The sequence below is a fragment of the Acartia tonsa genome, chromosome 8, assembly GCF_053477335.1.
Source record: "Acartia tonsa isolate MP-2025a chromosome 8, ASM5347733v1, whole genome shotgun sequence".
NCBI classification, from domain to species: domain Eukaryota; kingdom Metazoa; phylum Arthropoda; class Copepoda; order Calanoida; family Acartiidae; genus Acartia; species Acartia tonsa.
Genome location: NC_137267.1, coordinates 19,541,977 through 19,560,893, shown reverse-complemented (window position 1 = coordinate 19,560,893; position 18,917 = coordinate 19,541,977). Strand labels below are relative to the sequence as shown.

Genomic DNA, 18,917 nt, shown 5'->3' with positions numbered 1-18,917 from the left:
AAAAATAGGTTGAAATATAATAATGTACTGTTAGTCTGGATTAAATGCATCTATCAATTAATTATTTTTTATGATACTTATTCCTATCACTTTAAATGAAGTGCTTTGAGATGTTTTCATGCGGATTTCTTCATATATTCTCATCATGCATAAAAAATCATTCAACTCTTTTTTTAAAGCTTTTCTTTAAAAAGGGCTGGTCCTTCCGTAACTGATAGCTCTGATACTTTAGACATATGTTAAAATTGTCTCATCTTTTTTTGATAGTTTCTAACAGTTTTCCTCAATTGTATTGGATGTATGTAGAAGTGTCATTGATTTATGTTGCTAAATGCTAACATGGACATCACTTAATGTTCAGTTCATTCGTCCAGTATAAAGGGTAGGAGATGGGGTAAAGTTACACTTTATTACACTGCATGATAGTCTGGTGTAAGATCCAAGAAATAATAAATTCAATTTATTTAATTATTTCAATTTTAAAAACTTTTCTTTACTTTATTACTTTATGTTTTAAACAAATATTACCATTCTTCAACAAGTTTTTATGAATGGGGGTTATAAAACTATATTGATATTTCAAATATCTAAAGAAATTGTTTTCATTGTACAGTTTGTACTAAAATTTTTAAGATCTTTGTACAATTTGTACATTGAATTGTGAGGGAATCATATGGTTTAATTTTCTTAAATTTAGATCTAAAAATAGCTTCAATACTGACTAGGACTAAACAGAAAGCTATTTTAAAACACTTATAATCGTAATTGCTCAAAGTATCTTCATCATAATGGCTATAGATGTTTTTCGCAGGGAGGAAGAGGGAAATTTCAAATAAAAGTATAAATAAACTTTTCTTTCCTATATTATGTACCATCTACTGCAGGTCAGGGACTGTAAATATTAATTGAGAGAAGCTTAAATTGTCGTCCATTGAATTTTTTGAATCCCGGAATGTAAAGTAAAGAAGGGCGAATAGAAATATTGAAAAAAAGTCTTGGAATCCAAATATAAACTGCATTTTCTCAGCTATATTTTTAACATAAAACATGAAACATATGTTTTCATTTATTGGATGAGCTGCTGCTCAATAATACATCTATGTTTATTTATTTGTCTGTTTGTTCCAAATAAATTAATAGAAAACTATGATTCTTCGGTGGTAAGTTATTTGTTTTGGATTAAATGTAAACTCAAGTCTTTGACGAAACTGCCACATACCAAAGATGGTTAAAATGTAACCTACTTGTGTGTTTTTTTTATTATCAAGGATCACAGGTAGAATGTTTGGCCATAGAACCAGTAAAAGAAACAGTACAATTTTTGCAGATAAAAATCTTCTAATCAAATGCTGACAGTTTCACTCATATCGCATTAAGATGTATTATAAAGATGCTTATGGCAGGTTAGGAAAGGTTTACTCCAAAGGGATATGACCTCTTCTTCCTGAAGGGGCTAGAAATAAGCTTCCTACAAAAATTAAATATAAGGTTGGAAGGTTGTATTATGGATATCATTGCTCTTGTCAACATTACTAATTCATGCCACACTAAAATAAAATAAAAACCTCTTTGAAAAATTACATTACATTAGATTTATGGAGAAAAAGTGTTTTAAATTTGATTCGGTTAATTTATTGCTTAATGTTATCTTACATATCGTTTATTTTAGTAAATAAAATTTTTTCATTTTTCTCCTTTTTGGGACTATGGGCAGTATTTATAACAAAGTGGGATAAAGAGTAGCTATCTCAATTGCGTAGCACTGTCAGTATTTGGAGAAAGGGCATGTTTTAGCCCATTTAAAGGCACAATGATAGTTTATGAATAGATAGAACTCAATGACAAAGTTCGTGCAAAGCAAAATGGGTGTCAAGATGTTGGTCTATATTATAAGCTTTGTTGTTAAGTTTTAAATTTTTAACAAAACTTATTTATTCTTTTCTTAATAAGAAATATCAACTTTGATTTTTTTTTCTTCAAAATCTCTAAATAAGTTATTTAAAATGTCTAGTATTCTGAAATTAGCGTGTAAAGTGTTAAAAAGTGTAAAATTTAACGTTCGAATGAGACTAAATTGACCTTATACGTGTAAAAACCCAATGAAAGCGTTTGCTTTTTAATTTTTAGTAGAACAACTGTAATCTAAACCCAGAACCACTTCATTATGCAATCTACATTTTCCTGGATATTTTGGCTACGGTAGTCCATAAGTGTACAGCTTTACAGTACATTGTTTCCATTTTGTTAAAGCAACACGTATGATAAAAGAAAAAGATTCTGTTTAAATTAAAATGCTTATATTTCAATCAAAATCTATATTTTTGTATTTTTTACTGATCCACTTCATTATGCAAATCAAAATAAAATCAATGGGAAAACGATTGTTTTGCCCTTTTCTCCACTTTTAAAAATTAATTCTGATAAAATAACAATTTTTTAAGGGATTTATGCATTAATTATAATGAAAAACAGTTTAAGGTAGATTTTAATGATTTTTCTAGATAAGAAATAATTGAAAAAAAGAAATTCTATCCCTATCACTTTAGTGAACAGCTGCCGACCCCCAGTCTTATGGATGAAGCTAAATACATGTTAGAAATAAAAAAAATAGCCTGAAAAGTATACAAAAACGTTTTTTGATCTGTTAAAAAAAATCCATTTTAAAATCTTGATTTTGAGGATGATGGCCTTTAAGATGCTCTTACTGGTGGTGATGGTGAGCTAAATGTTATCAAAGTGCATGCCCATGAAGAAAACTTATATATTGAACTATGGTCCAATTTTTGTAGTCATAGCAGCCTCCAGCCAAGCAATATTAAAAAAGAAAAAAATTGCAATTTTAATTTCTAAAATTCATAAAGTAAATAATGAAGTTTTTAGATAATGGTTATATTTCATGTCGAGAGGCTCCACTGGAGGCTGCTATGACTACAAAAAATGGTACATAGGTTAATAGACAAGTTGTTGTAATGGTACTTAGATAACATTTAGCTCACCTTCACTACCAGTAAGAGCATCTTAAAGGCCATCATCCTCAAAATCAAGATTTTAAGATGGATTTTTTTTAACACATCAAAAAACATTTTTGTATACTTTTCAGGGTAATTTTTATCTTTAACATGTATTAAGCTTCATCCATAAGACTGGGGGTCAGCAGCTGTCCTCTAAAGTGATAGGGATAGAATTTCTTTTTTTCAATTATTTCTTATCTAGAAAAATCATTAAAATCTACCTTAAACTGTTTTTCATTATAATTAATGCATAAATCCCTTTAAAAATTGTTATTTTATCAGAATCATTTTTTAAAAGTGGAGGAAAGTACAAAACAAACGTTTTCCCATTGATTTTCTTTTGATTTGCATAATGAAGTGGATCAGTAAAAAATACAAAAATATAGATTTTGATTGAAATATAAGCATTTTACTTTAAAAAGAATCTTTTTCTTTTATCATACATGTTGCTTTAACAAATAGAAACAATGTACTGTAAAGCTGTACACTTAAGGACTACCATAGCCAAAATATCCAGGAAAATGTAGATTGCATAATGAAGTGGTTCTGGGTTTATGTAATGTAGAAAGTAGTATAGAACATTCATTATTTTTTTGCCTTTACCCAAAATTCTTTATAAATGCACTTGCTTTATATTTAGACTATTATTTTAATAATGATACCCCTGAATTCATTTATCTCAAAGAAAATTTTTATCTTTTTAATGTTTGGTACCCTATATTTGCTAAAAATGAAATATTTTTTCAACTATCATTGCTAATTCTAATTGCCAAAGATCGCTCATTAAAAATTAGTAAAGATGAATGTTTATCAAGATGGACCATTCTAAACTGTTTCTCTCAATCATTGTTTGTTGTAAAATCTGCTTTATCAATTTTAAATAATATGGGTCTAAATTCTGATTTTCTTAATGATTTTCTTGAGTTTCTATTAAAACAAAAAAATAATATCTCATACTTCAAATGTACATGATTTATATTCCGTAATTCGTAATTTATCTATTATAAACATTTAAAAATACATAAATTCATAGTTTGTTTCATGTTTAACTCGAAATAAATTATATAAAAACAACATAGATATCCTTACTCTTAGAAGAATGGCCTTCATAAAAGACACAGAACTTTTATTCATCTTGAAATCAATGCATTTTTTGGATCATGGAAAGAAAACGATTTAGGTTTGCTTTCATTGTTCTTTTTATGTATAATTTCATCCTTGTTTGCATAGAGTAAAAAGTGAATTTACGTTTGTCTAGAAAATATTTTTCTTTCGCGTCTTGTAATGTTATGTTTCAAAGTCACTGTGTTTATGTAATCGGTCTTTTTTTTTACACATTTAGGATAATAGATTTTAAAATAGATTTTTCCAGAATAGCTTCGAAAACGATTAATATCTGCTGGATTAGAACCGGTTCTTAGCGCAATACCGTAAAATCGTGTATAGCATCGTATTGCAGACAACATTTCACTAATATTAAAATTAAGAATTAAAAAATTAAAACCAGTTTTGTTAGCTTGGGCCTCCGTACCCTCGTGGCTAACAAAACTGGTTTATTCTTATAATTTTCCATTTTAATCCGCGAAAAGCTGTCTATAATACTATTCGATTAATAAATATTCTAAAATTATCTTTTGCGTCAATACATAAAGCGCGAAAAGTGTCTGTCTGTCTGTTAATGAAGAAAATTATTTTTTTTAAGGAAGCTTGACATTGGTAGATTTTTGTTGGTGAAAATTTTACAACGAATTCAAATCTACTATTTAAAGTACTTTGTACGTTCGCCCTTCGGTCCTACTCTAAAATTAATAAACTTGCATGCTATTGTTTGATTGGAAAAAAATATCATTCGAATATAAAGAATTTTATTTCGAGTTTACTCATTGATAAAAGTAAAAGCTAATAAACTTTTTGTGATGTATGTCTCAGAAATTGAAATAGGGTTTAAGATAAAGATCTAAAACAAAGTAAAAAAAACTTCATTGAGACAAAAAGTTTGAAATTTTCGGAGAAGGAATAAAAAGTCAAAGATTATCAGATTTCTGCTTCAAGCATCTGCCGTACAATTCTGCAAAATAACTAAATAGCCACCTTAAAAGCTTAAAGACAAAGTAGAATAGTATATTGGAAGTAAGAAAAAGGGAAAAATTAAAAATACCAATATTTTAAGGTTAAACATTAAAAAAATCCTGATAAAACTAACACAATAATACTTAGAAAAAGAAAATTGAGAGAGAGAGAGAGAGAGAGAGAGAGAGAGAGAGAGAGAGAGAGAGAGAGAGAGAGAGAGAGAGAGAAAAGATAGAAAATAAATTATTTAAAGAAAAAATAATAAAAAACAAAGAGAGGGGTAGGTTTCTGGTAAAATCCGTAAAGGTTATGTGTTATAAGTAAAAAACAGTAGTAGAACGATAAAAAAATTATGTTAACTTTTTAAAAAAAAATTTTGTCTATAGTTCTTTTCAATAAGAAATACACATATTTAGTGAATATTATCGTTCTACTACTATTTTTAAGCCTTAAAACACACACCTTTACGGATTCTACCAGAAACCTACCCATGTCTTAATTTTAAAAATGTTAAAAGTTATAAATACAAAAATATAATTCATATTGGTTACAATGCTTTAACACCTCTTACATGGAATGTTCAGAGAATCAAATTTTGGGGGAAACTTTTCCCCAAATGATTCATTTGAAATTTGAATACATAGAATTTACATAATATTTCGTAGTGTATTATTTTTTCTAACCTTTTATTTGATAATGTTACAAGGAATGTACATCAATTTATCGTCCATTGTCTTAACCATTTAGATCTCTGTTGTTAGGCCATATGAAGATCTTAGCTAACATACTAAGAGGTAAAGATGAATGAGAAAGCGAGAAAAGTATAAGTAAATCGGAAAAACGCATATTCTTTCCTATCTTTTCCCAGAATAGAAGTTTTGACTTCGAAACTAGTGAAAAATGTACCAAATTTATTTTAGCAGATGAAGACTTCCTAAGATTGTCCTTTAAAAAACAACCACATTATATAGCCATTTCCATCAAAGTGCCTTGTTAAAAAAAGAGGTGGGATAAAATCATACTTTAGGTTAGGTTATTTTGGTACTGGGTAGACTCTAAGGGTAGGTCGCCGCAAGTATAGGCATCGCCTGGTTTGGGACCCTTGCAAGGATTAAGCATAAAAAACTATCCCACCCCTCTTTTTTCAATTAATTCAAAAATAACTGTTAGGGGTTTCAGTGCTTGACAGTCACTTTAATGGAAAGCCTACAGTATGTATAGGAACATTAATATGAAGAAAAAAATCTTTTTTAAAGCCTCTTTTCAACTTTGTAATAGAACCCAGAACAACTTATTGATTTGATTTTTATAAAATTGTCTTCTTTTAATTAGTATCAAAGCTTTTCATTAAATTTGTCCGTCCGTCAGTCTGTAAGCAATTGGGGAAGTATGATTTCTTGACTGCTATTTATGATTGCTGATTTTTTTGTGAATATATTATATACAACTTTCGGCCTGGAAGTTAGGTTACAAATCATTTAGATATTTTACAAAGGTTTCGTGATTTTCTTTCATTATTCAATCTTCTTTACTCATTTACTTCTATCTCTTTATTTTTATGACCACTGAACATTTACACATTTACTTTATAATTCACTGTGTCCGTTTGACAATCCATGATTTTTGTGCTTCGTTACTTCTGGATGTTTTAGTTCTTGATCCTATCAAATTTCATAAAATTGAAATGTCCTATTAAAGTATAAAACATGGATTGTTTTAATAGAAAACTACTATAAATTACGAATTGTTCTTTCATAACAAGGAATTGTATATCCAAAGGAAATTTATACCAAAAAAAGTATGCATGATAAATCTTGACAGAAAAAAAATAGAATACATAGGTATGTATTTTTCTATTTAGTAGGTGTTTTTCTTTCATAATTGCTGTAACTAAATTTTATAGATAGTCTATTTTATACATAACTTTGATTTGTAGGACCTACACTAAGAAAAAACTAAAGCTTACTTTTGATAGGCAGAGCTAAGCAGATATAAGACTTCTTTGAATTGAAACTACTTGAGTATCTCCACAATCCAAAGAAATACCCCCCCTCCCCCCTCTCCCAACAACACAAAACCACCTTCCTCCCCTCCGTTAGGTGTCTCTCGAGGCTGATTTGATGAACTGAAATTTCAACCAAGAATAGCGGACAAACACTATTATAAAGTTGCTGCAGATTTAAAAATAAAATTGAATTGGCAATTTGAAATAAAATCAGAGTTAAGTTCATGAGAAACTATAAAAGAGTTGTAAATTTATATTTTTATCCATAAAAAAAAGAATCTTTTAAATTTGTAGGGGGACAAAGTGTCTCAAAAAATCAGCCATGTGACGTCATAAAAATGTGGGATTATCCATCTTTTTTTTATTGGTTTTTTTTCTCACTTCCCCTCTAATTTTCTACTTAAATTTTTATATTTCAAAACTAGATACAAATCAGCAACAATACTCTATGTCTTCTATAAATACCTTATCGTGATAGGATTCTTCATGCAAGGTTTCAATAGATATTATGAAGAATAATAAATTAGTCAAATTTGCAATATGAAACACTAACTAACCGGACAGACATACAGTATATGTAGAAAATATAACTATGATTTATCCTTATACTAAAGTAGCAGGATGTTTTTTTGTATGTGTGTTTGTACCGAAGGATCTCGCTAACCGCTGAACCGATCGGGTTCTCCTTAACAGGGTAGCTTTTCATAGATCCCGGGAAGGTTTATAACTATTTTCTTGGGGGTTGGGACACTTTTTCTGTAAAAATCTAAAATAAGACATTAGGTTATCAAATTCGACTTCCCCCTCCACAAGTGCCCCAGAGGCCTCTAGAGGCGTAGCCGCTAGTATCTTACATATAAGAATTAGGATGAAAACATTAATATAAAGACAAAAACAAAACAAAAATAATTTTATTCTAAATGTATATTTTACCCCTTGTTTTCATAACAGTTTTATTGTGTATAGTATTGGCACATATAAAACCCTTAAGATGTTATTTGTCCAGCAAGGGTTTTGCCGTTCTTTTTATGTTGATTAAGTTCAAGTATATGTCTCTAGGAAACTCCCTTTTTCAAGTCGCTGATTTTTTATTTTCCGGCAGCCAAAAATGTTTGGCTGACCAGCCCAGTTTATTTTACTTTTGGGAAGGGCCAAAAAATAAAATATTTCAAAAGATATTTTTGTGTTATTCATAAAAGAATAATAGATGTTTAAACATTTGTCTTACTTAAGTGGGGGAATAAGGTGAAAAAGTGGATTAATTTTTAGCTCCATGAAAAAAATAGTGTCCTTACAAAACTGTCAAATTTTAAAATTAATAATATAATGTTTTGGCTACCAAAAATAATGATATTTTACAAGATATTTATTTTTTTATGTTAATTAATTTTTCTTTTTAAAACCAGTGGCATGTTGGGGAGGTGTTAAGGGGTGTCAACACCCCCCTTAAATAGTTTTAATTTTGATTTTAAGTCCCTCAATTTATACATAAAAATTTATTATTAAATTTATTATTTGCTCATTATCAATTAACAAAATGATAATGAGCAAATTTTTATTGCTTCTTAGAAAAAACACCTGAAAATCGTATCCAAATCTTTTTTTCCCCGGGGGCAGCAAAAAACATTCATTCCTTTGACATTTTGTACAGCTATATAAAGGAATGCCCTCCTCAAATTTTACCTTAAAGGGACATTTGTATATTTTTAAAACTTTTAAACAGTTCGCTTTGAGAAATAATGCTTTAAGCAAACCTGCTAAAAATAGGTTTAAACTACAAAATACAGAACTATTTATCTATTTATAATAAGATGAAAAGGGGAGTATTCCAAAGAAGGGTTATGGATTACTATTCCAAGAAGAGTAAATTTTTTATAAAAATTTTCAAACATTTTGTAGCAGTTGGTCATGTACATACAATACACGTACCCAAATAAAAATATTTTCATTATTAGACAGAAAGCCATTATTGTCCTTTTAAACTATTTCCTCTCGCCCTTTAAACAATACATGAAATACATCCCTACTTTCAAACATACCCTACAGATATAATACAAGTGAAAAAGAATCTCTAGTGTCTTATAAATGCTGCAAATAATGTTAAAAAGCAAACATTCTTTGAAAATTGCAATTGTTTAATATATTATAGAAGATACTAGAAGGTAAATCTTTTTTTCTGTATGTTAGTTGTATATAGCTAGAGTTGAAAAACAGACAGCATAACATAAATATTGATTTGCTATTTTACAAATATTTTTTGCTGTTTTACAAAAGAAATTATGTATATTTTTTTTTAGACTTTTGCATCCTTTTTATGCATTTCCGACAAATAAAATTTTTATTTCAATTTTGATACATTTTTTCTCTTTTATATTTGAATATCAAATATTGGTGTTAAAATATCTAAGTACAAAACAAAAACGACTTTTTTCATGAATGTTTTTTATACACCAAGGAAAGCTTTTTGATTAAATCGGGGAGTGGGGGGGCATAGGATTGTAAATTATACTGGTCATCACAATTTTACAAACACATTTGCTCATTTGTGGGCTTAAAACTTGTTTTGTCAGTACAAACTAGCAGTGTCTAAACTTTTCCAACAATGATTATAATCTAATATACTGGGTAATTTTTTATCGAGACATTTTATGTTACATGCTAACTGTCTCTAAAGCGCAACATATTACAATGGATAGTTAGGACCTTCAAACAAAGGTCGATCTTAGTAATGCTTTTTTCACTTATTGTGTAGCTTTGTTAATTCTGAAACTTTTTTTTAAATGTGACTTATGCAAGGATAAAATTGAACAAACTTTGCATGTTTTAATTCCAAATACCTTCTTAGGAGGCCAATAGACGAATCTTGACAAATTAAATTAAATTTAGGCGTCGAGTGTGAAAAAAATATTTTTTTTAGATTTTTGTGAAGACAATCCATTGCATCCAGGGTCCTTAATTTCTAGGCGCTTGTTTGTTTCATCAGATTGTTAAATTAATTTTCCCTCAATGATAATAATATGATTTGATTTTAATATAATTTAAGATTTGCTACATTGTTTCAACGCCAAATGATCATCACTTAAAGGTCTTTATTTTCCCTTTAATTCTAAATTGAATAGTTCAAGCTTTTTACCGCTACTTCTTTTTAAAAGCGAAGTTTTTCTATAATTAGGGTCGGTCCGTCCGTCCGTCCGAGATTGATAGCTTTTATTCGTTAATTTAGGCATGTTAGAATTGTCCTATCGATTTCAAACTTTGCATGATGATTCCTGTAGTATTTAGGTACGATTTAGAAAGCGTAGCAACTCTATAATCATTACCAGAATGTTCGTACGTCCATTTTAAACATGTTGATTTTTTTACTTTTTTAACAACAAATTTTTATGTGTTTTAATTATTCGTTTGATCTGATTTTTTGTATATTGATTCCTGGGACAACAAAGAACAATATTATAAGCGAAGCAACTCTATAATCAAGTCCTAAAAATGTAAGTATGTCCTTAAACATTATCCTGTATCAAGCAGTTTTATATTCTGACTATTCAGTTCAGACACTATACGAGTGTTAATGTCCGTTTGTCCTACCGTTTTAGTGCTTCGCTTTTTGTGGATGTTGTCATCCTTGTTCTACTATAAAGAAAATTCATTTAATTAGAATTCTTATTTAAGCTTTTGGGGGTTGATTTATTTATGAAGTGTATGTATTATTATACATAGTTATTACTATATTTCCTGAGACAATAATTTTGGTTTTAAAATTCGTTTACCTTACCATTTATTTGTAGCTTGGCACTGTATCTCAAAATCAGCCATGTGACGTCATAAAAATGAGGCAGATGAGAGGAGAAGTGGGAAAGGAAACCCCTAAAAAAGAGATGGATAACCCCTCATTTGTATGACGTCACAAATCTGATTTTTTGAGACACTTTGTCCAGCTACCTTTAATTACATGTATATAGTCATTCTATGATTATTGTTCTCTGTCTTTTTGTTGTGTGTCAATCCCTTTTAAATTACATTTTTTGACATAGTACTGTTTTAAAAGTTCTTTTCATGATTTTCATGCCGTTTCAATAGAATTTTATTTTAGTATAGATTTTGTGTTTTAAGAAATATGCTATACCCAGTATATATAAAAAAAAGTCAATACGATTTAAAGGAAATCAATGCCTAATAGCATTATTTCTTTTTCAATTACTTTTTTGTCTCACATGTCTATTTTATTTCCCCTTAAATTCTAATGTTTGTTTCTTTCTCTCTTAGATAAGGAAATAAGTAAAACTGTAAATTTAATGTTATAATATATAGTTGTCCATAGATAGGAAAATGAAAAAATAAAGGAATAATTATAGTGTTGTTGTTTTAGATATTGTAATTACCTCATACCTTAAAATTTTCAATGATGCTTCCTCGGATGATTAGGCGCCATATCAAACCGTTGAAGTTTTATCATAGGTTTGTTCATATTTTTAAAAAATCAAATTGTTTTCGCTGTATAGCTTTAAGTGTTCGTTTCTTTGATTGTCTGATTGGTTTATAAATGCTTGGATCATTTTTTGTCAAGTTTCCTATTCCTATATTTCTGCACATTGCCTATTCGACATATGCTGACGGTTTGAGTTACTACAGACTCGTGCTTTAGTAGATTTTAAAAGACTTTTTAAATAGCTTTTTTTACATAAGCATTTTAGCTTTAATCAGTCTGCCTGCCTCTAATCTAATAAACAGTATGACTTTAGTACAGTGTTTGATATACTATTAGTATCAAGCTTTGAGTTATGTTAGAGTTCTTTTTGCAAGGCTTTCACCGAATGTTACAATAGAGCAATTTACCAAATTGTGTCCAATTTTCAAACCGAATTCTACCCAGACTTAACCCTAAGAGAAAAGTCAAGAAACGATAGATTGATATACAGTGTGTTTTTTTTATGAGCACTTTTTTGAAAGCAATTTTACCCCACTTATAGTTATCAGAATTTAATGATTAATGGCTTATTTTCTTCGTTTTTTAAGGGAAATTATGAAACAACAAACAAAATTACAGTTTTTGTTGAAAAAGTACAGTAAAGTTGAAAATTAAAAACTTAGGTGTCAACATCTAAAAATGGTTTTAGCGCATTTTTCTTATGCTCAAATAATCAACCTTTTGCAAGAATGGCTGCTAAACACTTCAAAGTTGAGATATAGAGCTAAAAATGTATACAGATACTATTAGGGACATGTACTATAACATATCAAAGTTTGAAGGTCATATCTCAACCAGGGAGGGAGTACTGGCCCCCCAAAGTCGACTACAGAAAATCCATTTTTTAAGAAAAATGCGCTAAAACCATTTTTATATGTTGACACCTAAGTTTTTAATTTTCAACTTTACTGTACTTTTTCAACAAAAACTGTAATTTTTTTTGTTGTTTCATAATTTCCCTTAAAAAACGAAGAAAATAAGCCATTAATCATTAAATTCTATTAACTATAAGTGGGGTAAAATTGCTTTCAAAAAAGTGCTTATAAAAAAAAACACACTGTACATTCCCAATGATTATAATCAAAAGTTCACCTTGTGTAGATAAAAGTTACCATGGTAATATAAAGTCCTTTGTCTCCTTAATGTAGCTTAATAATTACAGAAAATTTTTAATTTGTAATATGATATAAGAAATGTGAATAGATATAATGGATAGATCTAACAATACCTCTATAGTGTAAAACAACAACAATTTAAAAGAATTAGGGGTTTAAACCGGTGTGTAAAAAAGAGGAGGATTTAAGGGGGTATCCCCTACAAGCGGCCCCCCAGGTACAAACATAGACTGTTGTTCAGTCAGGTTTTGGTGACCCGTCCGTGTGCATTGCTGTGCAGGTCAGACTAGTATAGTCAGTGCTCAGTCAGTCAGTGACAATTTGCAAAAAATCCGCAAAGCAAAATATTGAAAAAATCCGCAAGCAGACAAATTGATAGTTTTTGCAGGTCTTTCACACTTTTAGCATTTTACATGTAAATTTTCAAGTGCTTTTATAATATTATTAGATTACTTAATTAACAACAGCTTTTTTTCAGGCATTTTTTTCTACAAAAAACTAAATAATATAAATAATAAATAGCACAGATAAAAGATTATATTTAAATAGCAGAAATGTTGGAGGCAAATTTAACAAATTATCATTGTTTGATTAACAGGAACTTGCCGAAAAAAATAGCATTATCAACACGGCTACTCTACAAATAACGAATGTCCGTATGCTCTTTAGTTTAAAATTGACAGATATTTTAAACTTTCTTCTTTCAAAACTTTTTTTTTATAATTTAATGATAACTTAAGATATTGCTTATTATCTGTATTAACCTCTTAAGTTAAAAGTTAGGCTACATTTTTTCTTTATGTATTCATTTTTAAAACATATTTAAGTTAAGTTAAATTGCTAAAGTTAAATTCATATTTTTACTAGCCCTGCAAATTTCCTTTTGTATTTTCAACAAAAGATAAAAATGCATAGAATATTTTTGTTATTATTACATTTTTGAACCTGAACTTTTTTATGTGTATAATTATTTTCAAATTACTTTTATTCCGATAATTTCATTATTTTCTGCTTCTTATTTTAAAGAATTTTACTGATATTGTACTGATTTTGGATGATTTATGTAATTCTTTGATAGCATTCAATTACAGTATCTTTTTATCTTTTGAAATAAGAAAAATCTTGAAAAAATGAAATATAACCAACCCTTTTCAGCTATATTAAAGTTGTAAACTTATGGCATTGAAACTAAAAGAAAAGATAACAATTATAATATCTGTTAATGTTTAATGCATCAAAAAACTAGTGTAAGTGGTATAATCATGTTTAATAATAAAATGTTTTGGTCATATTTTATGCTATATTTTAGATTTTGTGACTTTGAAAGAACAAACATGAGAATTTGATGATTAAGTAATTAGCAGATTTTATATAATTTTTTTACAACAAAAATATTTAATTTTACCCCCTTATTTTCTGGACTACTGGTTTTATAACTATTTGTATGAAGTAATGTGTGTTTAAGCTTTATTAATCTCAGGGATCTTAAGGGATAAGACAATCGACGATAAATTGATATACCCTTCTTGGTTATATTTTTGGAAACTTCTAGTTTGAAACCAATCATAAATTTCTGTAAAAGAACCCAAAGTTTTTTAAATAAGATTTTTAGAAAACTTTGGTTACCTGCCAAATCTTCCCTACCTCCCTGATAAATTTAAATTTTAAAAAACAACATGAAATGACAACCATTCCCCCTTTAAATAAAAGTCTTTTATCGTCAATATAGCTTGAAAATATCTTTAATATTTAATTTACCCAATTTTTAAACGCATTGATCTATACCCTTACTTATATAACTTTAATAAAGTCTTAAATATTGCATTTTTGGAGTTTATATTTGATCAAAGCAGAATAATGATCAAAGATAGAATTTAAATAGATGGATAGACAGACATTAAATAGATAGACAGATGGATCTAAATAGATAGGCAGGCAGACATCCAATAGATAGACAGATGCATGGATAGACAGATGGATATAAATGAATATATATTTATATATGTGTCTGATTCATAACCTCAATTCAATCTTCTTTTCTGTCTTATTTTTTTATGCGAAATCTTCAGCAAATGTTCGTTTATGTGTGCAATATGATTGTGTACATTACTTGTTATAAAATATGATATATAGAGCAATCAGAAATATTTAATTAATATAAAAACAAATTTTAAAACAGAGCCATGAAGATTCATTTATTTAATATGAATGGTTTGATAATTTAACATCAACTAGCCGTCGCTTCCTCAGTATTTAATTGGAAGGGGGAAAAGGTTAGAGAAAAATATTTATTTCAAAACCATCCCAAGGCTTTAATTTTGCAATAATATAGCCTAAAACCATTCAGTGGTTAGCGAGATCTTAACAAAAAGAATCTTTACAGTGTAGGGAACCTTAGAAAATACTTTCATACTACCTTTTCATTATAAAGGAAGCTCTTTGAATGGAAGAAAAGTTTATGTCCAATAAATGCTAAGGGTGGGCGCGGCGCTCTAGAAAATCTCTATATTTCCCAGACAAAATGCGCCTTGCAATAGTCTACAACTCTACAGGGATAAGTGGATGTTTCAACAATCAACATAGTTTCAATTAAAATTAAAAAGATTTGTATTCCTCTTTGATGAAAAAGGGGGGGGGGGGTAAATATTTTATAGGCTTCATTATTTTAAACTCGTATAAAAAGCAAACCATTTTTATCGACTTTCTTTCTTGCACCATTTAATCAAATGTCAAACAACAAAAAATGTTTAACAAAGAAATTATCAAACAAAAAAAAAACTGTTTACTAACGAAAAAAATCTTATTTTTAACTATTCCTTTATTCACGTTAAATTATAAAAGTATTCCATATTCGCTAAGAAATTATAACAATATTTAAAATCTGATTATATACATCATGTTTTACAAATATATTAAAGTCATAAAAGAATTATAAAAAAGAGGATTTGTCAGCTGTAGCTTAGAATTGTTAATTTTTTGTGATTTTATAATGGCAGCAAATCTACTATTTCAGTCTTTTTTCATTTTATATTCATTTAAAAAAAGGAAGTCACATTAGAATATTTTGATAACAAAATTCAAAATCAAGTTTTAGATACTTTTTGATCCTTGCACATTATTGTTTTTGGAATATTTTTGTTTGTATTTTGATAGAGTTATGTAAACAAGAGTAAAAATAGATATTTTGCATCATTTTTAAAATACTAAAACAATAAAAAAGAAAAAGAATTTTTAGCCTTTTTGAAGTAAAGTAAAATCTTAAAGTTTTGTTCTTTCTATCGTTATGGTGTTTAGATCAGGGAGAAGGGGGACAATGGCCTGTAAATTATACTGGTCTCCAAACTTATAAAAACACGTTGTCATTTTTTGGTCAGAAAACTTTAAAGACTTAAAGACTTTTATTTGATATTGATTTGATTATGTAGGTCTTAACCTTTATTGTCTAGGGGACATTTCTTCTCTTTTTAAATTCAATTTTCAAAATATCTTTATTACCTATCCTTTATGAAAATAATGCATGATTTTACCTAATTGAAACTAATGACTAAATGTGTGGCTGAAAACATAAATGCTAAGGTTTCTATTATTATTACATTCCAACCACAATTCCATGTATTTTAATAAATATATTAGATATAGAGGAATAAATGTTATTTAATATTCATTGTTTATTTGAAGATTATTACTAGGCTTTTTATTCTACCCTAAATATTTTGGTAACTGTTTAATTTACAATTCAAAGTCTCCTCCTTCCCTTATGCCATGATGTCGACTTGAAACATTTAAAGTGAAGGGCTAAGGATATGCAAAAATAATACTTTTAGTCATATGCTTTAATAAATATAAATACATGTATATATATGGTTTCCGTGAAAGTGTCTAGTCAAGCACAGAAAACCACGTCAACCTCAGTTTATTGTGTTTTATTTTAGGTTAGGTTATATTTGGTACAGGGTATCGCCGCAAGGTTAGGGTACCGCAGATATATTCCTCGCAGGGTTAGAGCCCCGCAAAAAGCATAATAAAAGAAAACTACCCACTTCCCTTTATTTTTAAATTAAGGGGGTTTTGTGCTTAATAGGCACTTTGAGGGGAAGCACCTGTATGTGATTTATTCTGATACCTTTAAAAAAAATGTTTTAGATCAATAAATGTTTAACATGCATAAAAAACCACAGCTTGCAAAAATCTCCGACACAAGAAATTTTTGCAATATTATTTGTATCCTGGATTCACTTTTTCTTCTTTAAAAAAATATCTGGAGATTTAGTAAATAAGAAACTCATACATTATATCTTTTCATGCAAATTCACGCCAAGAATTAAATGATTTAATTAAACCATCTTTCAAAACAATTATTAAAAAAAACCATCAAAAATATCTGGGATTGAACTTTTTCACAAATTTTGTTAGGATTTTGAATGGAACACAGTAATAGTGTCTGACTGATTATGACGTAACAAAAAAATTAGCCAATGAGAGGCCACTATAAATTTTACCCTTAGTCAATAACGGCCTCTCATTGGCTATTTTTTTTTGTTACGTCATAATCAGTCAGACACTATTACTGTGTTCTTTTGAATGATATTAATGAAAGTTGTTAACTGGCTGTGAATACAGGACTTACACAGAACAGCATTTAAAGATATGAACTATAAAAATAATTTATTTACTCATATTTTGATCCTTTTTTAGTAAAAATTATATCTTTAAAAAATTACAAAAAGTATAACTTAAAGATCTAGCTTTTTAAAACCATAACAACAGATTTATAGAATTTATTTCTATTTAAAACTGTTTCGTATGCACGTATGGGCCCTCAGATGTCAAAACTTTATTTTAGTGTTTGGCCAAAATGACTTAGCAATTGTATCTGTAAGTACGTCTAATAACATCCTTTGCTATTTTTAAAATCCTAGAAAATTTTTTTTGCAAGAAAATTGCATAAATTCGCAACCTTTTTTAGAACCACTACATAACTCGAGTTTTAAAACTTTTTATATAAAATCCTTTTTACAAAAAATATCAATAATTACTTAAAATTAAACCTGAAAGAAAAAAAATCTCATTACACGTGTTAATTTGCATGTTTTAGGTCTTTTTTTGAGGAAAGTATAACTTCCACATTTTTGACAATAATATATTTTTTTAACATTTCAAAGTAAAATATAATAAAACTTAAACGATTTTTCTTGAATTATCAGTTGAAAATTTCATCAAACATGCAATTTAAGTGATGAAAATTTAATAAAATCATTTTTAGAATGTTTAGAATTACCAATTTTCTACATTTAAAACAAAATGTTAACATAATTTAAAAACATTTTAACATATAACTTCAAAAATCATTAACATTTTATAAAAAGATGTTTCAAAAAATAAATCATTAAAAGGTATTAAAATGCATTTGAAATTACTTAAAATTAAAACGAGAACATCTTTTTACACTGTATTCTATGTAATAGAGTTTAAATGACATGATTAGTGAATGAAATATTTCCTAAACTCATTAAGCCTTTTTGTGACTATATTAAAAATAATTTATTTTGTTTTATATTGCTTTTTTATTCAAATATTTGACAAAATTTTCCCTACGTCAATAAAATAAAGTCAGTTTTTTACTGTTTCCAGGTTTTTCTTTATAATTATAACAATTAAATATAATATAAATCTTCATTATCTTTTATTTGAATTATCATACACATTAAAATGTAAAGTATAAGCTAGAATAGCACTTTTTTCAACGAATATTTTAATGACATTATATCAAAATAATTCCTCTTAAATATCACACAACATATGATTGGGAAGTATAGCCATTTCTTGGAGGTATAATATTTACAAAAATACCATTAATTCTGTTTTTATCAGAAGTTAAAAAAATTGAACAATTCTAAAACAATGGTTGGCTGTCTAGATATTGAGTACACTAAGATTACGTCTCTGTTCTATTAAAATAACGTTGCAAAAAGAGGGGTTCTGAAAGTAATCTACCTAATTTTTTTTAAAGAACCAACAAGTACTGTCAGTATCTTTTTTCTTGTAATCTAGCAGACAATCAAATCATAACACAATTTTCATGATAAAATATTCAGGTTTCTACTTCACATTTTAAAAAATATACTGATCAATAAAATGTTCAAAATTTTACTTTGTACTAATTGACAAAATATGTTGTAATTCTTATTTTAAAGTTACATTTTTATCCCTGACAAAATCATAGACGACTTTTAAAGGCATCTTATCTAAAC

At 28.1% G+C, this 18,917-nt stretch overlaps 1 protein-coding gene across 4 annotated transcripts in view; it reads left to right on the top strand.

The window, feature by feature from the left end:
- The window catches only part of LOC145325448 (uncharacterized), a 143,326-nt gene that overhangs the window by 41,420 nt on the left and 82,989 nt on the right, over window positions 1–18,917 (top strand). Inside the window, exon 1 of one of the 4 annotated variants that reach the window (XM_080168431.1) lies at window positions 12,919–12,946. The exons of 2 other annotated variants lie outside the window; for them this stretch is intronic. The gene's annotated coding sequence lies outside the window, so the exon portion shown is untranslated. Of the gene's footprint in view, window positions 1–12,918; window positions 13,055–18,917 lie in introns of those variants that run through there. One more of the 4 variants, XM_080168429.1, reaches the window with a different exon arrangement.